Raw genomic sequence first — 25010 nt, forward strand, 5'->3', positions numbered from 1 at the left:
TTTGTAGAAGGGGTTAGTGGAAACATCACTGTTTTGTTCCAGTTCACGTGAATCCCAGATAATGATCCAAACAGGACCACTTCCCTCAACACTCTCGAGAGATTTGTCTCCGGGTCACGCACGTAGAGTAGGGTGTCGTCCGCGTATGTGGACACAATTAGGTTGTACCCAGGAAAACGAATACCGCGATGCCCATGATATTCTTGAAAGCGCAGGCAAGGGGTTCCGCAACCATGGCATATAGCAGAGGTGATAGAGGGCATCCCTGTCTTGTGCCGCGTCCTATATTGAATGGTTCCGTCGTAAATGAACCTATACGTATACGTGCTGCTGGGGATGTATATAGGGTGTTAATCAGTTGTATAAAAAGTTCCCCCACTCCCATGCGTTGTAACACCGCTCTGAGAAATGGCCACTCGACAGAGTCAAACGCCTTCTCCATATCTAGGAAGACTGCTACAGCTGGCACTTTCTGCCGTGTGTGCTGGAATGCTGCGAACACTGTGCGCAAATTGTATGTCAAGGTATGGCTGGGGACGAATCCCGCCTGTTCTGCAGCCACAAGGGTCATCAGGGGGCTAATACGGTTGGCAATGATTTTTGCAAAGATCTTCGCATCAACATTGATGAGAGATAGTGGGAGGTAGGAGGCACAATCCTCCGGGGCTTACCAGGCTTAAGGAGTGCTATGATGACAGCTTCCTGCATGGTCGGGGGCATCTGCCCATCCTCCGCAATTTGCTCGACCAGCCGCAATAGTTCAGGAATCAGTAGATCAGAAAACATCTTATAAAAGGAGGCTGGAAAGCCATCACTACCCGGAGCACTACCCGCCCTCATGGACGACAATGCCCAGACAACCTCTTCCCTTCGAACGGACGCGCCAGAAACCGATGGTGAGTATCAGTGAGCCAGGGTAATTGTAGGTGCGTTAGGTAGTCCATGATACGTTCCTCAGATATCGGCCCTTTAGAGGCGTACAGTGTAGCATAATACTCACGAAAAAGTGCTGCTACCTGGGTATCATCAAGTTCCTCCCCAGTGATCGGTGAGGTCATAGTGGGCATCAGTACATTTTGCCTACATTGTTTAGCCATCTTTGCCAAGACCGCTCCCGGTCGTTCGCTTTCGCCATATGACCTGGCTATGGCGTATTTCCCAAGATGCTTCACCTCAGCGTCTGCCTCCTTATGGTAATCTCGAAGAGTTTGTGCTAGCTCTTGTGTCAGGTCAGTGGCGGGATCCCGTAGACGACGGGTTTCTATGTCACGCAGTCTTTTCTCTAAAAGCGATAGGCGGTCACGGATGGATTTCAGGACACCAGCATGTTTAGAGATGATGATACCGCGCATGTATGCCTTAAAGGTCTCCCACACCGTGAGGAAGGAGTCGACCCTGCCCTTGTTTCTGCCAAAGAAGTCGTCAATGGCAATAGACAACTCATCACGAAAAGCATCATCCAGCAACGCATGTGGGGGCAATCGCCATGAGAAGGGAGGGGGACGACGCGCCGGGGCCTGAAGGGTAATTAGCACCGGGGAGTTGTCCGAGTAAGTACGCGGAAGCGTCGCACACGTTTGTACTCTGGAAAGGAGATGTGCAGAGAGGAGCCAATAATCAATGCAGGTGTGAATGTCATATTGTGATGAGTAGTGTGTGTATCCCCCTTGCGACGGGTGTTTCGTCCTCCAAACATCCCGGAATCCCAATCTGGTCATTTCTGCGTCAAGGACGCGAGCTGACGCCGATGGGCGTCTGTTAGGTCCGTCCGAACGATCCATTTCCAGGTGACACGTCAAATTTAGGTCTCCACCCCACAGGGCCTGAACTTCCCCCAAATCTCAGATTTTATTAGCAAGAGTCACATAAAACGAGGGGCAGTCAAAATTAGGGCCATATGTGTTGATCACGTAAAATGCCATTCCTTTACCCGAACACTTTGTGATCACATAGCGACCTTCAGGGTCTGTGTCTATCGGTTGGAGCGTCAGCGGGGACCTAGGATTCACCCAAGTCAGCACCCCCCTAGCACTGGCCGTGAAGCCAGCAGCATGTATGCGGCCGTGCAGCCCTCTGTAATGTAGTATCAAACTGTCCGATCTCAAATGTGTCTCCTGCAATAATGCAACGTCGATCGCGTGTCTCGATAGGTAATGTAGTACCTTCCGGATCTTCCGGTGATCATTAAGACCTCTAACATTCCAGGATAACAATTTAAGAGTGTCGTTGTCCTGATGTTGGTGTGCCACCCCAGGTAATGGGGAACATGGTGGGGGCGCATTGTCACCTATCGAGTGTTGGGCCATGGTGTGAAGCTACGTGTGTGCGTATCGTCATGCGTATTCCTGTCAGTCTGCATGCAGTGAATACCTCTGTCAATGCCTCTGTCAATAACAGACCCTGTACTTTCTTGCTCAACAAATATGCTGTAAATCATTTGAACAATCAACAACAAGCAAAAGACCTACAATTTCACCCTTCCCCCCACCCATGCATGCTCAACCCCAACATGGCCGCGCTCCCAGTCCCCGCCACTCCCGTGCCCCCCCTTGAATTAAACCGCACATCCTCCCCTCCCCCAACCCTCTACTCCCCTCTCAAACCCAAAATCAAATACAAATACTCTGAACAAAACAAGAACGGAATACGCCTTCAGCAAGGAAGGAAGGCAGGGGAAGTGGTACACAATCAGGGGCGTAGGTAGCCTGCTTTCAAGTATACTGCAATTACAGACTATGTAGAAGATCCATAAATTCCGCCCCGTCACGCTCTCCTGCCAGACTATAACAATATTAGGTGACAGTATTAGTCCCCGATAATGTCCAGAACATGTCTAACGTTTACTATGGGCTCCATACATTCACTTTGATTGTCTCATCTGAAAGATCAGCCCCTTATACTGTATATGTTTTGTAAATCTAAAATAGACATGTAGGGGAGTCATCAAGCCTCAGTTACTCACTTCAAAAATGTGATAAGAAACCACCATACCCCCCTAGTGTTCTCATAACTCACTGTTACCCTCCGTCGCTTCTGCAACCCGCAAGTAGATATCAGTACATCCAATGTAAATGTCCGCTGCAAAGAGGCAACCTCATAAGTCACATGTACAACTCCACATAGTGCCAAAACTGCAGCCGCTCCGCATAAGACACAGCTGGCCGCACTGTCAATCTTGGTCGTCCATGGTCCCACCCGAGGCCTCCTCCAGCAATTCTTTCCGTCAGCCTTTCATAGCCTTCTGGAGAGCCTTTGGATCTGTGAAAACGGTGGATCTTCCCTGTCTGTTGATCATCAATTTAGTTGGATACAGCATTGCGTAATCGACCCCAAGCTCTCTTAATTGACGCTTCATTGGGACAAATTGGCGACGCGCCTCCTGTACCCTAGCCATGAAATCAGGAAACAGAGAGATCGTGCTTCCCTCGTATTGCAGAGGTTGTTTCTCTCTGGCAAGTTTCAGTGCAACATCCCGATCCCTATAATTCAAAAGTTTGCCACAATAGGGCGGGAAGGGGCCCCGGTTTAGGCCTCGGTCCTAGTGTACGGTGAGCTCTCTCCACCACGAACATCCCGGAGCAAGCAGTGTCACCCAGCAATTTCTTTAGAAGCGTCTCCACAAAGAGCTCCATGTTGCCGGTTGGAGTGCTCTCGGTAGGCCAGTGGTACGGATGTTGCATCTTCGTGACCTCGCCTCCAAATCCTCGGCCTTGTCCTGGAGGATTTGGATCACTTTACCGAGCTGTTTATGTTCAGTGTCTAGGGTGGTCTGTGCCTCCTCCACCTCCCCAATGCGCCGCTCCGACATATCCAGGCGCTCTGCATGTTTGTCAAGCCGATCTGCCATGCGGTACATTAGGGCGTCCATCTTAGTTCCCAGAGACGCAATGCCGCCTTGTAAATTCTTGACCATGACAAGCAAGATATGCCGTAGATCTGTCTCAGGATTGTCTCCACCCGTCGATTTTTCCTGTACGGCGTCGTCTTCATGAGTTGTGGCATCAGTGTATTTGGGCTTTTTGCTGGATTCAAAAGACAACTTGGGTTGCGTTCTATCCGTACGTCCCATGGCAACCCCCTCAAGCGCGCCAACCGCCACGGTCGTAATCCACTTGGATTAGTTCAAAGTTACCGTGCCCCACCGTAGTTCCCGTGGGAGGTATCTTCTGCTCAGTCTTAGAGTATCTGGGTCCACTGCGTAGCCTTCAACGGCACTCCAGGTGATGTGCCTGTCCACCCCTATGCATCGATCTGCTCGTGAAGCAGATCCTCGTCAGCACCCTTTATGTCTAGCGCATGCAGGCTATAGGACAAGTACCGTCAGCATTTACCAAGAAAAAATGTCAATGTGGCACTCAGGAACCTCGTGTGAATGGTCCCAGCTCACCTCAGGGGCGCACGATCCACTCCTCAAAATGGCGCCGTGAAGAGAGCGCCATTGTGAACCAGTTGGCAGTGTCGCTATGTACAAGCAGTACACACACAGCCGCTCTTTTGTACCTGTACATGTGCCAGAGTGGGGGAGGTAGATCCAGGGATTCAGGCCCTGAGCGATCTCTTTGTGTACTTCAGCCAGTCCCCTCAGGTCTTTGCATGGCACTGTGGTAGGGTAGGAAGCCACAACTCGCAGGGACCTCACACTTATTGCTCCTATTATGGGGCGTACCCCCAGTCCCTCTGCATCCAAGCCCACGATGGGCCACAGCAACAGGTACGACCGCAGCAATTGCTGGACTGCAGCCTAGCTTCTCCGGCCGAGCCGGGCACTCGAGTGATCACACTACAGCTCAGAGGGGCCCAGGGGTTTTGGCGCCGCATTACCCCACTCACCGCACAGTGCTGGGCATAGAATTTGTCCACGCGCAGCCGACCGCAGCTCGGCAGGAGGTCCGAGTCCCGCAGCCTATATCACCCCGCCCGCGGGACCTCGGGATCAGGCAGGCCTCTCTCACAGTTCTTCGTCGGGCCGCAGCTCAGCTCGAGACTCCGCTCGCCGCCACACTCCAGCAGCGAGGTTACTACAGATCGGAGCAGGTCAAGACTTGGCTGTCGCGTGCACCGCACCACGGGGGTCCGCTGGGGGGCTTAATTTCTTTTGTAGGGCACTGTCACCCGCGGATAAATGAACAGTTTATGTCTGGGACAGAGGAACGAGCGGATCAGGCGGCCGTCTCCGACGCCGGCTAGCTCCGCACCCCATCTTCTCCTTTAATTTCTTAGAACTAGTCTCAATATCATCGCCACAATATTTGGTGTACTTCAATATTTCATCAATGCTTTTGCTTTGCCAGAAAAGCTTATGATGATGATGAATCATTTGACTAATCTCAGGTTTCAAACCATAAACAAATCGATACACACAATGTCCCATATCCTTGTCTCCAATGTTCTTAAATCCACTGTACTGCTTAAGCATATGCAACAATAGTTCATAATAAGCATGAACAGATTCATTTGACTCTTGCGTTGTTCTATCTATCTTTACCCAATCTGTTTCTTTTGGGGGAGTTTTCCCTTTCAAGAAAGTAATTACTTGGTGATATTTATTCATTGCTACCTCTGATGGTGCTCCTGTTTTCAAGTCTCTTAGATATTCATCGCTAGGTCAACTGTGGTTTTACATTCTGTCCACAAATCTGCAGGTACTACTATGTCAAACAAACCATCTAAATCTTTCAACAAAACATTCTGAACCTTCACAAACCTTTCTCCTTGCTTGTACCATTCAGCTGGCTTTCAGCTTTAGAAAATCATTGGTAGATGACAAAATATCTTGTAGACTCCATATAACATGAACAGATCCTCCTCCAGGCACCTCTCTCATGGGACACAATCTTTCTACTTTCCCTGTTTCTTTAATTAGATATGCAGTAGATGCTTCCTTTGTCTATACGTCCTCCTTTTTCTTCAACCATCTTACTCTCCATTTGTCAATGTCTCCCCATTTCTGTAAAATACTCAACAATTCTTTCACTTGTAACTTCCTTCCAGACATATTCATGTTTTCTAAATCTTTGTCTGAAAAATCCACTCAATAGGGCTTTTGTAATACTTTTGACTTAGCTATGTCTATTCCCATCTCAGATGTAAGTTCAGTTAACTTTTCATTGAATATTCACGCATTTCTAGTTATACTCCTGTATATGAACAACAATTCTTCTTCATTGTAGGTGTTTAATCTATCTATTCCCACATTTCCAGCTACAATTTCTTCCAATTCCACTTTTAATTTATAAATGTCTAATATTTTAGAAGGTGAATTTTTCTTTTCTATCCCTTGTGCCCATCTTTCTAAATCTTCTGGAGCTACCACTGTGGCACTTCTGACTTCCTTCTTTTGAACTACTAGGCATACCTCTCTTTTGGGTTTCGCCCACTGGGTCTCTTATTGGCAGGTCCACTAATGAAATTACAGTATCACACTCACTGGCTTGGTCTTCAACAATTATAATATCTTTCCTGGGATTGTTCAAAGGAGTCACTGCAACTTGTGGCTTTGGACAATTTACCTTGTCTCCATACAAAGGAACAACAGGACCTATAGTTACGGGTATTGTCAATGCTTCAGGGTTTATATTTATCTGAGTTATTTTCTGTATTCATTCTTCTCTATTTTTGTTCAATGCTTCTTCTTCTTTATCATACAATACTCTAGTAACTGGCTGATCATGTAATACCTGTGGAATTAAAGGTGGTCCTAACACTGGTGCACTTGGAGTAATTTTATTTGGTCCTTTCTGATACGGTGGAGGGTTTTTAGTCAGAATATACTCCAAAAATTCATCATCTGATTTTCCATACCCTGTCGCGTACAAGTGTTTACATTTTTCTTTAGACTTACTCCCTGTTTGTTCATCAGCCGTTAATATGGGATACAATCCTTCTGATACCATTGCTCTTCTCCACTGTTTCACCTGTTCTTCACACGTCCCATTCATTCCTCTGGTATCAAATCCTGTAAATTTTCCTCTTCTACCCTTCTCTCTCTCAAACAACTGAGTTTCCCATTCTTCTAATGCTTCATACTGAGTTGACATAGGTCTTGGTTCTAGTTCGTACATCCGCATTCTCAAATTCTGTAAAATTCTTCCATTAAAGGTACCATGCTCTGGAAAAGCTAAAACATCATTATCCTTTGTATACTCCATCCAATTTTCCATCCATACACATGTATGATAACCTCTCTCCATCATCATAAATGAAGCAGGCGTTTTTGGTGGCAGAATAGGAATTCCTTCTCTAGACAAAACAGGTTTATCTTTCGTAAAGAAACTTTTTATTTTCTTTATAAATTACATTTTTCTCCTTTCTCCATACATTTGGACACTCAATAGGTAGTTCAAATCTCTGATACTTCAAGCTTTCTGTTTTCGGCAACTTGTACCAAAGGACAAATGAGAAACTGATACACAAATTTCCTCTAGCCAATCCAAATTCAGCTTTCACTCAAGCTTCCACTCAAGCTTTAGGTCACGCCCCTGGTCTAACCAATGCTATGATTACATTCGGTAATCCCCATTACTCTTAGTCCTACTCGTCCTCGACCCAGTCATCACTCATGAGGTATTCCACAGACAGGAAACAAAACAGGAAACACTTTTAGGCTCCACCCCCCCTCCTGCCAGGTGCTATATCAGACCCAACCACCAGAAGCACATCCTGACACACCAAGCAACAAAGGCCTGGACAGGGAGGGAGGGCGGGAAGTATGACTGGGTCGAGGACGAGTAGGACTAAGAGTAATGGGGATTACCGAATGTAATCATAGCATTACCTCTACGTCCCTCGTCCTCGACCCAGTCATCACTCATGAGGCATACCAAAGCAACGCCCAAACAGGCCTTTGGCAACCCAAATACAGCAAAACACAGACCAGACACAAAGGAGTGCAGCAAGTGAAAATCTTTAATACAAAAACAGAACTCAGAGCGGAGGGGGAACCCCCACAGCTTGCAACACCCCACGACCAAAATTGGTCCGGTCAGACAGGGCACAATTCAACCTGTAGTGACGCACAAACGTGGACTCGGAGGCCCAGGTCCCAGCACGACAAATCTCATCAAGCGACACTCCATGAAAAGCAGCCCAGGAGGCAGACACGCCCCGAGTGGAACGCGCCTGAACCCCCGCAGGACAAGGCAAACCAGCACCACTATAGGCAAGAGTGATGACAGCCTTAATCCAGCGACCCATGGTGAGCTTGGAAGCAGCCTTACCCTTACCAGCCAAACCAAAGGTGACAAAGAGAGAGTCTGAAGAGCGAAACACCCCAGACCGAGCCACATAAATGGACAAGGCACGCCTCAGGTCCAAAGAATGAAGCAACAGCTCAGAAGGAGAAGAAGGAGAAGGACACAAAGAAGGAAGAACCAGCTCCTGAGAGGAATGGAAACGGGAGCAGACCTTGGGGACAAAACCAGGATCCAAGGAGAGCACAACAGCGTCATCCAGAAAACGTAAAAACGGGGGGGAACAACGCAAGGCCGTAAGCTCCCCCAACCGTCTTGCAGAAGTAATGGCCACCAGAAAAACCACCTTGTAGGACAGAAACTTAAGGTCCACAGACTCCAAAGGCTCAAAGGGGGAAGATTGCAAAACACCCAACACCAAGGAGAGATCCCAAGGGGGCACCAGAGAACGAACAGAAGGGGAGGAAAGAGAAAAACTACGAAACAGACGAGAAACCAACAGGCCATCCGAAGAAAGAAAAGAATCCGGGTCCCGGAAGGCCCGGATAGCAGCCCACTGGCCCCTCAAGGTAGAAACAGCAAAGCGTTTCTGAAAGCCATCCAGAAAAAACTGAAGGATAGAAGACACAGGGCAAGAGGTAGGAGACAAACCAGAAGAGGAACACCACCCTGAGAAGGAAGCCCAGTGTTTCGAGTAGGAAGACAAAGTAGACGGCCTACGAGAGGCCTGCATCACAGAGATGATGTGGTCGGGCAGACCACAGACCCCAAGAGACAACCGTTCAACCTCCAGACCGCCAAGGAGAGGGGAACCAGAAGAGGAGACTGGGACCTCAGAGGAGACGGGTAGCGGGGCAGAAGCCAAGGAGGGCCCACCGTGAGGCCCAGCAGCAGAGGAAACCAGGACCTCCTCGGCCAGTGCGGAAGAACAGCCACCACCTGAGCCCCCTCCCGCTGAACCTTCAACAAGAAGGCAGGAATCAGAGGAAAGGGAGGAAAGGCATAAAGAAGCCAAGGAGGCCACCGGAGAGACAAGGCATCCACTCCCGAGGCGCCCACCTCCGGAGACCTGGAGCAGAACAGGGGAACCAGGGCATTGGACCGGGAGGCGAACAAGTCCAGAACAGGAGTCCCGAACCTCAGGCAAAGCAAACGAAAAGTACGGGGATCCAGGCACAGGGACAGAGACGAAGGAAACCTCCGGCTCAATGAATCCGCCACCACGTTGTCCACACCCCGAATGTGCTGAGCAGACAGGGCCAGAAGATTCTCCTCCGCCCAGACCGATATGGAGCAGGCCACCAGATTCAGGGAAGAACTGCGGGTCCCCCCCTGGTGATTGAGATAGGCCACAGACACGGTGTTGTCCGACCTCACCAGGACATGGCAACCCCTCAGATGAAGATGGAAAAAGCGAAGCGCCCTCTCCACTGCAGACAACTCCCTCCAGTTGGACGACCTGCGAGACTCCACCGGGAGCCAACGAGCCTGCACAGCCCAATGGTCCAGAGTCGCCCCCCAGCCGGAAGCGCTGGCATCCGTTGTCACAACCAGAGGAGGAGGCAGACGGAACAACATCCCCACGGAAAGGTGGAGAGGATCCAGCCACCATTGAAGAGCAGACACAATATCCAGAGACACGGGCACAGGGACCGCATAATCCAGGACAGGAAAGGGGACCCACCTCTGCACATGCCACAGCAGAGGGCGCAGATGAACCCTGGCCCAAGGCACGGTGAAGACAGAAGCAGCCATGTGGCCCTGAACCTCCAGCCACTGAAGAAGGGGAGCAGAGGGCAGCGACAACAATCTCCTCAGCAAAGACTGGAGGCGGCGAAACCGGGCCTCCGGCAGGAACACTTTGCCCAACACGGAATCGAACACAGCACCGATGAAGGTCCTCCGAGTGGCAGGCTCCAGGTGGCACTTCGGTAAGTTTATCAAGAATCCGTGGTCCCTGAGCGTAGCCATGGTCAAGAGAAGGTGGCGAGACATGACCTCCAGGGACGGAGCCTGAACCATCCAGTCGTCTAGATACGGGAACACCGACACCCCCAGGAGATGGAGATGGGCCACCAAGGGAGCCACCACCTTGGTGAACACCCGGGGGGCGGATCGAAGACCAAAGGGAAGGACGCAGAACTGCCAGTGCTGGCCCTCCAGGCAGAAGCACAGCCACCGGGACGTGAAGGTAAGCATCCTGGAGGTCCAGAGTGGAGAACACCCAACCGGACTGAATCAGCGGAATATTCTTCTGGAGAGTCTCCATTTTGAACGGGATCTTCCTCACGAACAAGTTCAGACCTCGAAGGTTGATGACCACCCGGAAGCCCCCGGTGATCTTCGGCACCACAAAGACAATGGAGTAGACGCCCAACCCCCTCTCCGCCACCGGAACAGGTACAACTGCAAGCTTGCTGACCAAAGAACGAACCCCGTCCGACAAGGCCAGACGGCGGGAGGCATCCCGCGGAGAAGGGGTCACCACCACCCCTGAGGGGGAGGGGGGGACAGGAACTCGATCCGGTAGCCCCTCGACAAGACATCCAGCACCCATCTGTCGGTCGTCGTCAGGCGCCAAGCAGGAAGGAACAAGCGAAGTCTCCCACCAACCAGAGGCGGACCACCAGCGAGAACGTCCCCCAGGCTGGCATAGTCAGGAACGCTGCGGACCAGACCCGGCACCCCTCTGAGACTTCTTCTGAAACTTCCTGGGAAAAGACCGGCCAGGGCCTCGCTGACTCCGAAAGGAGGACTGCAGAAACCTGGAAGGCTGGCGGAAAGACCTGGCACCAGAGAATGACGAACCCCCACGGGGTGGAAGGTCACGAAAAGACAAAGAATGCTTGCGTTCCTTTAAGACCTTGTGCAGTTTTTCTTCCAGCAAGTCACCAAACAGACGAGCACCAGTGAAAGGTAGCCTCAAAGCCATGGAACGCTGGGCTGCGTCCGTCTTCCAATCCCGCAGAAACAGGTTACGGCGGGCAGCAATAGAGGAACCACAGGACATAGCAGAAGCTCTCACAGTATCAAAAGCGATGTCCGACAGGAATTCTGCCTGGCGCTCCATAGACTCCAGCAACTCAGGACAACCCGCACCCACCTGCATGGATGCAAACAGGGATTTGAAATCGGTCAGCAAAGACTGGGCAACGTACGCCCCATAAACGCCAGAGCGAATAGCCAGATGAGAAGCGGCATAGGACTTCTTCAGGGCAGAATCCACCTTCTTGTCCACCCCGTCCTTCAAAATGTTATCATCAGCCATGGAAGGGCGACCCACAAGACTGGCCACCACAGAGTCCACAGGAACGGAATCAGGCAAAGTGTCCGCCATATCCTGTAACGGATAAAGTTTAGACATAAACCTAGGCATGGCAATATGATCCGGGTCCTTCCACTCCTTCAGCAGAACATCAGACACAAAGGGATGCACCGGCAAGGAAGAGGCAACAGGTTTCCGAAACTGCGGCAAGAGCGAATCCTGAGAGGTACTAGGCGCAGCGTCATCAGGAAACCCCATGTTAACACGAACATGGGAAAGGACGTCAGGCAAGAATTCCCTGGAAATGTACTTTCCCTGCAGATCAACAGCAGCCAATGAAGAGTCATCAGAATCAGCAGAGGAGGAAATATCGGAATAAAGGGCGGCAGAACCAGAAAGACCAACAGCATCCTTCCTGGTCGCCTTGATATCAGAAAGAGTCTCCAGGATAAGGCGCTTAATCCGCTCATCATCAGCCTTCCTGGCTCGCTTCACAGGAGGAGAGGAGCCCCCACTAGAACCCGGGGAAGACGGAGGCACAGGAGAGGAATGCTTCCTCTTGCGATGATGTTTACCCATAACGTACACACCACGCACAAAGCAGGAACAAATGAATGCACACCACAAAAGCACACAAACACCCCCACAGAGGACGACTATATATACAGGGAGGACCGTAATAGGCCAAAAAACGGCCAAAACAACCAAGAACGCCTCACAAAACAACGAGGGAGGCAAGCCCACGACCCCCAAGCCAACCAACAAGCTAGGCCGGAAAGAGGGAGGGGCAGGCAAAGCAAAAAGAGAGAAGCAAACAGCCCCCGCGGCTAAAGCAGCCGAAATGAAGAAGCGACTCACCCAGGTACCGTCAGCGCCATCACCACTACCAGAAACTGGACGCAGGGTCGCCTGGTCAGGAGGAGGCGGCACACATCCAAAAATGGCCCTCAAGGACAGGAGCGCCCGGAGCCCACCCGGGCGTCCGTCAAAACAGACTACCGGGAAGAAAGCCCACCGCGCATGCGCGGAAACAACCAGGCATCGCGAGAGTAGGCGGAAGCCCGGCCGGAGGTAAACAGAGCAGCAGCGCCGGCCAACCCTCGCCGCGACCAGCAGCGCCACCACACCGGGCCCCCACAACCCCAGAGGGGCCCGGGGGAGAAAGGGCAATGACACGGGGAGGAGCGACGCATCCCAGCGCTACCCCCACGGCCCCAAGGCAACGAAGCCCACACGCAACATCCCCAGGGTCCCCTTAACCATAGAGAGGCCGGGGGGGGGGGGGGAGGAAGAACAAAGGGAGGAACGCGCAGACAAAAAACAGCACGCCCAACCCTTACCTGCCTTGCATCCATCCAGGCACAGCAACAGCGAACAGGGCAGGAAGCAGAGGAAGACCAGAGAAGCCCAGCAGCCCCGGTCAACCAAGCCCTGGAGGAGACAGGGAAGCCCAGCAGCCCCACTCCAAAAAGAATCCCACGCAGGTCCATGGGAGCCCCCCAGAGCCCAGCAGAGGAGGATCCACAGGACAAAGATGGAGGTAAGTGCCCGGCACCCACCCCAGCGTCTCCCATCAAGTAATTCACCGACAGGAAACAAAACAGGATGTGCTTCTGGTGGTTGGGTCTGATATAGCACCTGGCAGGAGGGGGGGGTGGAGCCTAAAAGCGTTTCCTGTTTTGTTTCCTGTCTGTGGAATACCTCATGAGTGATGACTGGGTCGAGGACGAGGGACGTAGAGGTAATGCCAGTGCTGCCTTTCGGATGTCGTCAGTTTTGCTCCTTACTACTGACCCCTCCTTTACAAATTCGCGTCAGACACACACCCACTGTTTCCACCTATCCCAGTGCGGCTCACTGTGATGTCAGTGCTACTCCGGCGACTGACCGTCCCTTTACAAGGTAATACGAGAAACTTCTTTTTCTATTTTCTTTCAACTAAAATCCTTTAGTAACAACATAGAAACATTCGCTACTCTGTCTGCTCCACTAAATTAAAAGGATAGTTTAATTCTTTCAACTGCAAGTAAAACCTTCCGCTCTCTCTTCTCTGAGTAAGACCTTCCGTTTACTTTTAATGCACTGCGAGTAAACTTTATGTTTACTCTACAATCAAGCTCGAAAGAACCTGCTACTTCTTCCGTGTTACCCTTACTAGGTGATATAAGACCAAAGTTTCACCAGCGAACTCTCTGCTATCAATCACTTCTCACTTTTACACCGAAAATAGTTCCTAGTTTAAAACTGCCAGCCCTGCATAGCTTTTTAAAGCTATTCCAACAGACGAGTAACCTCACTGCAGTGTGGTTCCTATCGTCACCCGCTATTCAATTTCCCAGGAATTCTGGACAACATAAAAAAATATACAAACTCTTTTTGTTAAACATAAATCAATATTCAGCAAAAATAGTCAATACTAATCACCAAACTAGTCAATAATAACCATAGCTCTGCTACAGAAATACTGATCCAGCTGGTGTCCAGCAACAGGTAATCCAACGCTATATACTCACCTGGGCCCATAATACAATTCACAACAACCTGGTAATAAACGTCGGGGTCATGTTTTGTGAATGTTTTACCATATTAGGATTAGTTATTTCTGGCTCCTAACTAATCTTTCACTGATCAAAAAGTTCTTTCCTCTGGTCGATGGACCAAATTAGTAGAACTAGTTGATGGTGAAATGACATAGATCAATTTGTCTGAAAATACTAAATGATCACAGAGTCAGGATGTGTTTTAAAATCTTTATCTAAGAGATTATTTTCATGTGAATCACTTTCAAAGTACAGGTCAGTCTCCACCTATTCATGGAAGGAAGGTTCAATAAATCAACTAACAAGTGCATTTATTATACTACACAATGACAATGCATGATAAGGAGAGGAGAGAGTTACCAAGTATGGTGTAAAAACTAACCCCCTGGCCAAGGGGCTGGGAAAGGACCCCAAGGAAAAATCTGGCGACTAAAGGTTTCAGGACAGGACAGATGACCTTTCTATCACCGACGCTTGCATAGTACCCCTCTCTGACACACTCTTCCTCCTTGAGATTCTTCCGCGATCTTCTTCTAAAATAATTAGCTTAAGATATATTGTTCTGCAATTCGATTTTGTTTCAGCATCTCTTGTCACTCCAACAGCATCTTGGTCTCAGCAGCACTCAGCATCGACATCTCTCGGACAGAATCTCAGTCTCATGCTCTCTAACTAACTAAGAACTACCTCAATTATACCTTACATTATTCTTGTACTTCCCAAAATTGTTTCAATATCATGAAACTCCTTACTTTGATTGGACAGGCGAGGGGAGGTGATCATCACACCATGCTTACATATTACTCTTTTTCAGTTGGCCCTTTGTTAGTAAACCCATCCCCTTAATTCTTTATTCAAACTTAATTTCCCACCCGTATCCACATTATATTTGCAACATTTTATAATAGCTTCCACAGTTTCTTCCATCCTGTGGAACTCTTCACCACTTGGTTCCCAGGCCAGGACACTCAGTGGCCTTGCCTTGTATTCAAGTTTGTAGTCATCGTTCCGGATTCACTCTCAACATGCATGCGTGGATAAACCTTTCAAACACACGACTCAGCTTACTTCTGTCAAGCTTGGGAGGTCAAAGACATACTAATAATAAAGTCAGAAAATCAAATGTTAATTTAAAAAATAAATGGTTTCACTGTACACCACCTATCTCTATTCTAACCCAATTTACTTATTTATGCTTTCCCTGTGTTAGCATTAGTAAATAACTTGTTTTAGTTTTCAGCAAAGCAGCTGCCAAGCATGTGAGTTTCATAACAGCAATCTTGTTAGCTACTGCGCAAGTGCTAGAATTTCCCTCCAAGCAAAATACTACTTAGATGTAGTTGACGCATGCGTACTAAAGAATTTCAGTTAGCGGCTATTTTAGAATCACACTTGAGTTACTGGTTAATAAAACACATAGGCAAGCTTTTCTTCCTTGTGTACATATCAATGTTGTGCATATTATTTTTCACAATACGAGGTTAATACAGGGTTAAAGGTTACCTGAGAGGATTGCGTCCGAGCAAGCCTCTTTTCTACGAGTCCTAGCTCCAGCAATACCTGCTGCTCAGCCGGTGTGACTGTGGAGTGGAATGTTGGTGTGAGAGGTGGCAGTGGAATGTTGGATGGATGAGGATGGCAGTTGGTGGATGGGTTGAGCAGCAGGAAGGCTGTTCCTGGCGGGGCTCTACTTAACAATACGATACGGTCAGCTATACCACCTTGCTAGACCGTCTTTATAACATCGGAGTTTCAGGTGACGCTTTAAGGTGGTTCGACTCCTTTCTGTCTGGGAGGTCGTTTCAGATCTTTGATGGAAAGACAGTATCCTCCAGGAAACCCTTGAGCTGCGGAGTGCCACAGGGCTCTTCTTTGAGCCCTGTATTGTTCAACGTGTACATGAGGCCACTGGCGGGTGTTGTCGAACCATATGGCATTAAAATCGTGTCATATGCCGACGACACCCAGCTTGTGGTCTCGCTGGCAACGGAGAACAAGACTTACTCCCCAGCAGACCTGTTAAACTGCCTAGTGGACGTGAAGGGATGGATGACCAACTCCTCCCTTAAGCTAAATGGAGAAAAGACGGAGCTCATGCTCCTGGGCCCAACCTCTCCTGTGTCTTTCTCCTCCCTGTGGCCCAGTGCCCTGGGTCCCCCGCCCACTCACAAAGAAAGTGTTAAAAGCCTGGGAGTATGGCTAGACAACAAACTTTCCTTTTCCACCCAGGCCAAAAAGTTGTCCGCCACCTGCTTTGGCCTACTCAGAATTCTGAGGAAGGTGCTCCCGTTACTTCCCCTAGATGCCAAAAAGGTGGCAGTCCAAGGTCTGATTCAATCCCGCCTGGACTCAAACAATGCTTTATACTTGGGGGCCCCGGAGATGACCCTCAGGAAATTGCAAATTGTTCAAAACTGTGCAGCACGCACTTTGCTGAAAATTCCACGGACCCAGTCGGCCAGACCTGCTCTGAAGAGTCTCCACTGGTTGCCAGTGAAGCAGAGAGTGTCCTTCAAGGCGCTATGCTTGGCACATCGTACCTTTTGGAAGACGGGACCTGCCATAAACACTGGCCTGGTTACCCCCTACCACCCTAAAAGGAACCTTCGGTCTTCGGAGGCTTTCCTCGCCGTTGTGCCTAGAGTGAAGCGAGCTAGGTCTGGAGGCAGGCTGTTTTCCTTGAACACCGCTAGACTATGGAATGCTCTTCCCATTACACTCCGCTCCAACCCTGACCTTCTTGCATTCCGGAAAAACCTAAAAACACTGCTGTTTGTTCAATCCTATGTACCTTAGCTCCTTCAGTCACTTTCCCTCAATCCAGCGCTTGGACGCCTGCGGGCAGCAACCGCGCTCAATAAATATTGTTACAATTACAATTACAACAACATACCAGAAATAAATCTACTTAAGAAACTACTTGGATTGGACCTTCTTCTGTTCACTACAATTTGATGACGATTTATAAAAGAACCTGCATGAGAGAACTACACGGAATCTAAGTCTTTGTGAAACCTGATCTTCTTGAAGCCTGAAGAAACTTCAAGGTAAAGGAACTTCTTTTGAAACTAACAGCTCCTTATTTAAAATTACTGGCACCCCTGAGCCCCACCAGTGACCTTGACATTGGTCGCCCACAACCCAAGTGTGCCAGTCCTTACTTAGCTTTCTATATACATTTTGGTAAAGTGCCTTGAACATCAGGGACTTCTATCAACGTGTCAGGTGAAGTGAGTCTGGAGAGCTTCAACTGTGTGGTGAGCAACTGTTCCCTTTCCTCCGTGTGGGAAGAACTACAAGTTCTCAGTGAAGAACTTCAAGTTGGGTGAGAGAAAACCCGCTGTTCCCGTGTTTCTTCATGGATTTTAGTGTGTCGCCATGGGCGCAGCCTACCAGCTCAAGTGTACTGTATTTGGTTTCATTTGGTCACTTCTACAAAACTGTTCCTTCAAGGAAACGCACCTGTGACTACCACTACGACTTTCTGTATGCCACCCGTTTTGTTTTGGATTAATATCACTATGGTCGGGATCGGTGATGTTGGCAAATGGGCCCCCAGGGGCACTTGGCAAAGCCAATGTCCCCCTGGGGGATTTCGCGCGAGGGACGACCTCACGCGACCTGATTGGGTGGTGGGAGGGGTTTAGGGTCAAGTGAAGGGTGGGGAGGGAGGGCGACGTCACTCTGAGCGAGTGAGGTGAACGGTGGAGTCGCTTTTTGAGGCGCCCTGTTTACTTCTTGTCAGAGCTGTCAGTCGCTGTTGCGAGTGAATTTTTCGACAGAATTTCAGTCAGTTGCTGAAGCATGTCGTCGGAGGCGATTGCCCTTGAGGCAGTGCGAGCTTTGGTGGCGGTAGGGAGGAGCGACTTGCTGAGGCCCGGCGCTTTCGATGACACAGCTGTGGTGAAGCGTCCACGTCGCTTGGCAGCGGAAGGTGTGTCTCGAGCGGTGGCGGCTTGTCAGTCAGTGCGCAGCGACCGTCAGGAGGAGGACAGCGTCGTGAGGACGCCAGCGGCGAGGGCCAGGAGAGCGCGCTCGACGAGCCGAGGAGGCCGGGGTAAGAAGCAGCCGCCCCCCCGCTCGTCGTCAGCCCCAATTGAGTTCAGGGGGGGCCGCAGTGTCAGTGTGGCACCCCTTCGACGTAGAGCTGGCAGGCGAGGAGGCAGCGCTGGTGGTAGTTTTGACACGCGCGTGTCTCAGGTCCAGCTGTTTGAAGGAGAGGCTGACAGGGAGTTTGAAGCGCAGAGAGCGTCGAAGTCCCAGGAGCCTTGCGAGGCTGCGCCACGTCCTAGCATGAGGGCCACCTCAGGTCTACCTGTGAGGGCAGCAGGGCAGCAGGCGAGTGGAAAGAAAATTGAAATTGCGCCAGATTTAGAGGCTGCCAGGCGGAGTCCAATGTTAGTGGACTATTCCAGCGATAGCGAGGCTGAGGAGTATGAGCTTTCTGGAGTTGAGGAAGGCGAGGAGGTCGAGGGAGGCGCATCTGACGTCGACGAGCAACACCAGCTGGTTGAGTTCGAGGACTGCCAGAACATTCTTGTTCCCCGGCCTAGGGGCCCCCCGAGACAATTGGTGGAGGAGGATTTTAATGTTGATTTAACGCATGATTTTCAGTTTTTGCAGGAGGAACAGGGGTTGGGTGGTGTGCGATGGCAACAACCAGCAAGGCAGTTCAAGGGTGGGAGGTGGGGGGGCAGGGGTGACAAGGGGGAGGGCAGGCAGGTGCAAGATGACACTTCAATGTTTCCAAATGCCAGGCCCCCGCCTGGGTGTCCTGAGGTGATTCATAGCATGGGGTCTGCGATTTCACAAGGCCAATGGGTGTGGGTGGAACATACAGAGCTGCCTGGGTCAGGCAGGGCGGGTACTTCAGCTTCTCAGGTGACAGGTAAGTATGGTGTGGGTCCTCGCTCGAGCGGCGAGTACCTTTCTGGAGCTGCTGGTATGGTACCAGATGAGCAGTTCTGCTATCCACAGGCGGCGCCGCAGAGCGCGGTGTTTCAGGGGGGGGCGAGTTTTGGAGGCGGATCTGGTGCGGATTTAACTTCGGCGACTGGGCGCTTTGCACGGAGGCCCGAGTCTGAGTTTCAAGGTGCTGTTACTAACTTAGCGTCTGGCAATAGGCCAGGTAGGAGTTTGGTAAGGTCGGAAGGTGAACAACACCTCGAAAATGAGTTTGGTGATTATGATAAAGAGAATGTTTATGGGACAAGAGGTGGTCTGTCTCATGGTGGTAGAGCTGGGGTTGGGAGGGGGGAGATGAGATTAACTTCTGCCAGTGTGTTACAGAGTTCTGGAGCGGATCACTCACCGGCACACGGGAGGCAAGGCGGACGTCATCGGCGTGACGGTCTGGAGGACTTTCGGCAACGGGCTGCGCAGTTACCAGCAGGTAAGACGGACTGGTGGGCTGCTTGGACACGGCCGTTGGCGGGTGTCTCAGGTGGGGCGCCTGCAGAGGGTGGTCCAGTGAGGGTGGAGGTTGGGGACGGCGCGGGTTCACAGCAATGTAAACATGTAAAGGCAGTGTCAGGGGATGGGGGGAGGCCGGGACATGAAAGCCCGGGTTCATCGGTTACTAGTTCGGAACAGAGTGAATTGCCGAAAGTGAGTGGTACGAGATTGCCTTACATGGGAGTATCAATGCCATTGGGCATACATTTGTCGACCAGAACTAGGCAGCGTATTTGGGATCATGAATATGTAGATGTGTTTCGGCTCCTTCATAGGGAATTGCAAGCAAAGGAAGGTTCTAAGGAGGAGGAGGCTGAATTGTCCCGCCGTCCCAAAGTTCCTAAAACAATAGAAAACTGGACAGCGGCCTTTTTGATTTATGCCAGCGTATACAGTGAACGGTACCCTGAGAGGGCGGTTTCGCTTTTCAAATATTTAGATGTTATACGAAAAGCACATTTGCAGGCAGGGGGTTACGCTTGGCTGAACTATGATGAGGAGTTTCGGGCGCGAATGAGTTTATTCCACGATAAGCCATGGGGGGAGGTTGATCAGGAGTTGTGGTTGCAGTGGATGACAGGTCATTCTTCTGCCAACACGATCCACACAGCCAGTGGTTTGCCGATTCCTTACCGGCCCTTTTCTCAGCGTCCCGCCACACAAGGGGCAAGTGGCGTCGGACGGGGACAGTTGCCCACAACTGGAGCATGTTGGAGCTTCAACAGAGGTTCCTGCGTGCGCCAGTATTGTAAATTTAAACATGAATGCTCCCAGTGTGGGGGCAGACATGCTGTCTTCCAATGCTTCCCCAACCAACACCCGGGAGATCACGGTAGGGGCCAGAGGGGGGGGAGAGGATCTGTGCCGCCTCTTATGCCAAAAGGCGCCTACTCCAATTAGGTTACAGGCCATGTTGAGCGCATTGGAAACGTACCCGGATTTGGAAGGAGCGGCCAAGTTGTTTTGGGGGTTTAGACTAGGCTTTAGGATTGGTTATCAAGGCCCCAGAGTTTCACGTTGGGCTGATAACTTGAAGTCAGCTAAGGAGATGCCGTCGGTGGTGGAGGTGAAGTTACTGAAAGAAGTGGAATTAGGCAGAGTAGTTGGCCCTTTCAAATTTTGTCCCTTGCCAAACCTAATTGTGTCACCACTGGGTGTTATCCCGAAGAAGGCAAAGGGTGAGTTCCGCCTGATACATCATCTGTCTTGGCCGGAGGGGCTTTCAGTTAACGACTTCATTTCCACTTCCGATTCAGCAGTGGCATATGCGTCAGTGGATGACGCTTTGGAACTGGTGCGCAAGGCAGGGGTAGGAGCTGACCTCGCAAAATGTGACATACAGGCCGCTTTTCGCCTTTTGCCTATTCATCCAGCTGATTTTAGTTTGCTGGGTATGTACTTTGCAGGAGAATATTACGTGGATCGGGTGTTACCCATGGGCTGTGCTATCTCTTGCTCCTTGTTTGAAACATTTAGTACATTTTTGGAATGGTGTGTAGTTCAGCGCTCAGATCACGCAGCTGTATGCCATTACCTGGATGATTTTTTGTTTGTGGGCAAAGCGGAGACGGAGCAATGTACTAAAGTCTTGGCTTGTTTCCAGGACTTGGCTAAAGAGTTTGGTGTGCCTTTGGCGGAGGACAAAACGGAAGGCCCAACGCCTAGGTTGACCTTCTTGGGCATAGAAATAGACACAATGGAGATGGTGGCCCGTTTGCCCAGAACAAAAGTACAAGAGATCAGGTCTTTTTTGCATGAAATCCTGGGAGCTAAAAAAGTGCAGCTGAGGCAAGTCCAGAGGCTTCTGGGCTATTTGAATTTTGCTTGTCGAGTTGTCAGGGCAGGCAGGACATTTTGCAGGCGGCTGGGCTTTGCGATGGCTGGGGCGTACTTGCCGCATCACCACATACGTTTGACAGCAAAAATCAAGGAGGATTTGAGCATTTGGCTACGATTTTTGGACGATTTCAATGGCGTGTCCATCAATTTTGTGTCTGAGGACACGGTCTGGCCAGTGCAGATATTCTCGGACGCGGCTGGGGCCTTAGGTTTCGGCGTGTTCTGGGACGGAAGGTGGTGTGCAGAGCAGTGGCCGGCACAGTGGTTGCAGCAGGGCCGCAGCATTGCTTTTTTAGAATTATTTCCCTTGTTGGTGGCGCTGCAGATTTGGGGCGAAGAGTTCAGAGACCGCTGCGTGTTGTTTCACATCGACAACATGGCGGTGGTTTTTCTGGTGAACGGGCAGCGGGCAAAGGATTTAAAGGTGTTGCAATTGTTACGGGCCTTCATGTTGCGTGTTCTGCAGCTGAATATTGTGTTTAAAGCCCAACACATCCCTGGTGTCAACAATTCAATTGCCGATGCTTTGTCTCGTTGCCAGTGGCAGAGGTTTCGGGAGTTGGCGCCTGGAGCGGACCAATGCAGAACACCGATTCCGCCGAACATGTGGGACCTGGGGAATTGAGGATGGCAGAGTTTGCAGAGCAGTCCTTATCAGAATCCACGCGTCGCAGCTATCAGCTAGCATGGTCTGGTTTTTTTGATTTACACCGCACAGCACGGCAGGGATGGCTCGGCGGTGCGGGATGAAAAGTTTATGTGGTGTTTTGTTCTGAGTTTAATAGACAAAGGTTTGTCGCCTTCCACCATTTCGGGCAAGTTGGCGGGCATTTCATTTTATAGTCAGCTAGAATTGGGGTGTGAGGTGCAGAAAGGTTTTCGTTTACAGAAAATGCTGAAGGGTTTTGGGAGGTCCTTTGGGCAGGCAAAGAAGTTGAGGGACCCCATTACGTTCAACTTGTTACAAAAATTGTTGGGAGTGTTGCCCTCCTGTTGTTATGATGAGTGGGAATGGTTTCGGTTTAAGTTATGCATGATATGGTTGTTTTTCGGTGCATTTCGGATATCAGAATTATTGGGGTTACGTAATCAAGAAGGGATCCGGTCATCTGATATTGCTCTTTTGGGCAGTGGTGTGTTGCAAATCACATTGAGAAGGTCAAAGACAGACCAGGCAGGAAAAGGGATGTTGGTGCGCCTGGGCAGGAGTGGGGTGAAGGGTTGCTGCCCTGTTGGGGAGTGGGAGGCATTTATGGCTTCAGGGGTGTTTCGAGAGGGTGGGATATTTTGCCATAAAAACAAAACACAGTTAACTTGTTTTCAATTTCTAGCGGTTTTACGGAAGGCATTGACTTTCGTGGGTGAAAATTCGCACTGTTTTGGGACGCATTCGTCCCGAATAGGTGCGGCTACAGAAGCGGCAAGGTTGGGTTAGGGGGCAGAAGATTTGCAGCGAATTGGTAGATGGAAATCGAATTGTTGTTTTAAATATGTTCGGTTGTAAAAAAAAAAAAAAAAAAAAAAGTTACTCATTGAAGAAGTCAGGTAGTTAATGTTACTTTTTCCATCACAGGTCGAGTGGCGGATTTTCCTCGAAAAAAGAGGACATGGATTGTCGGCCATTCTATAGTAAAGTGGGCTGCGAACTTTGCCGAACAGCAGCTGTGTGGGAGAGGGCTGGGACTATATGGCAATGACCATGAGGTGATCTGGAAGGGCTTAGGGGGAATGAAATGGGGAGAGTTGTTTTCGGTACTGAACAAAATGGCTGAAGTGTGGGGCATTCCAGATCTGTTGATCCTACATTTGGGGGAAAATGACTTGGTGGAGTGTTCAGGTCTTGCTTTAATCAAACAGATGAAGCTGGATTTGGCTGTGATTAAGGACAGATGGCAAGGGACCAGGCTTGTGAGGACAGAATTTCTGTACAGGAGCCAGTGGAGGGGTGCCAGGGTTCATGCCGCGGTTGAGAGGGCCCGCAAGAAAGTTAACAAAGCATTGAAGACATACTGCGTGGCAATGGGAATTACGGTCATTGCCCATGAGCATTTTAATGGTGAAATGAGGCACTTGTTAAGGGAAGACGGGGTTCATCTATCACAAATGGGGCAGTCATACTACTTGATGGAGCTCAGAGATACTTTGGCCAACCTTTGGTGTGTCGATTTGTGGTGCTCCAAACCAAAGTAAGGAAGGGAAGAAGTTGGGGAAATAAAGTTTTTCCTTCTCCGTCATTAGGTATTGTCTTGAGCGGACTGTTTTTTCTGCATTAGGGGAGGGTTTTCTGAGGGTGGGGCAGGCTAACTCAAGGGTTTTCCTGGGTGGCGTGTGTGATGGGGATTGGATAATCTAGAGCGGATTCATCCTTTCTCTAAGGGGGAGGGCTTGGGAGGGTAGGTGGGGGAAGAGATGGAAAAAGAAGAAGGAAAACTCAAGGATGGTATCAAAACAAGTTATGTTATCGGAAAAGAAAGAATTGGAAAAAGGAAATGGTTATAAGAAAGGTTTGGAGAAATAAATAAAGATAAAGTTTGTTGGAAAAGTTATGTTGCGGGTCTGTCTTTGGCTGTCCTGGTAATAAAGGTGACCTTTTATACTATATTCAGAGTTGTGTGAGAGTCCTTATTTGCGCGATGGGCCCCCAGGGGCACTTGGCAAAGCCAATGTCCCCCTGGGGGATTTCGCGCGAGGGACGACCTCACGCGACCTGATTGGGTGGTGGGAGGGGTTTAGGGTCAAGTGAAGGGTGGGGAGGGAGGGCGACGTCACTCTGAGCGAGTGAGGTGAACGGTGGAGTCGCTTTTTGACCCACCCACCCGCCCTGATTTCAACAAATCAAGGGTTGGTGTTTTTGTTGTGTCTGTGGTGTCTTTACGTTGTCAAAAAAAAAAAAAAAAAAGGCTGCAAAGAAAGGTTTTCGCAGTTGATCATAAAGTCGGGCAGGCATGCCTACTTCTTGAGTCAGGTCAAAGTGTCAGGATGTCACCTCAGGACAACTCAGGCAGACTCTTTTGTTGTCTCGTCGGCGTGTGTGATGGGGATTGGATAATCTAGAGCGGATTCATCCTTTCTCTAAGGGGGAGGGCTTGGGAGGGTAGGTGGGGGAAGAGATGGAAAAAGAAGAAGGAAAACTCAAGGATGGTATCAAAACAAGTTATGTTATCGGAAAAGAAAGAATTGGAAAAAGGAAATGGTTATAAGAAAGGTTTGGAGAAATAAATAAAGATAAAGTTTGTTGGAAAAGTTATGTTGCGGGTCTGTCTTTGGCTGTCCTGGTAATAAAGGTGACCTTTTATACTATATTCAGAGTTGTGTGAGAGTCCTTATTTGCGCGAATAACATGAGTAGTTTGTAAAGTGACACTTATTTATACATTTAAAGCCTTTCTGCACTGCTGCTGTGAAACGTTCATAATGTTATCTACAAATTCAAAATTGGAACTGTGCGCATGCACCATAACTGTTTTATGTTCTCTTGCCGTTCTACAGTTGCCTTCAGTGACGTCTTCGTGTGCCAATCTCCTGAGCTGCCAAAGGACGCTCTGCAGTAAGGATGTGCGGTGAGCCGTTAGGCTCCGCGTTGAATACGGACCGCCATCTTGGAAATTCCAGGAACATTATTCCGTTGTACTTCAAGTCTCAGGGTCTGCATTTGGGATGCGGATTGGAGCCTCAGCACCAACAGCATTTTTGAAACGTTCAGTTTTTCCGGTGCATTTGAAGT

This window comes from Lissotriton vulgaris, chromosome 7 (genome assembly GCF_964263255.1).
Source record: "Lissotriton vulgaris chromosome 7, aLisVul1.2, whole genome shotgun sequence".
NCBI classification, from domain to species: domain Eukaryota; kingdom Metazoa; phylum Chordata; class Amphibia; order Caudata; family Salamandridae; genus Lissotriton; species Lissotriton vulgaris.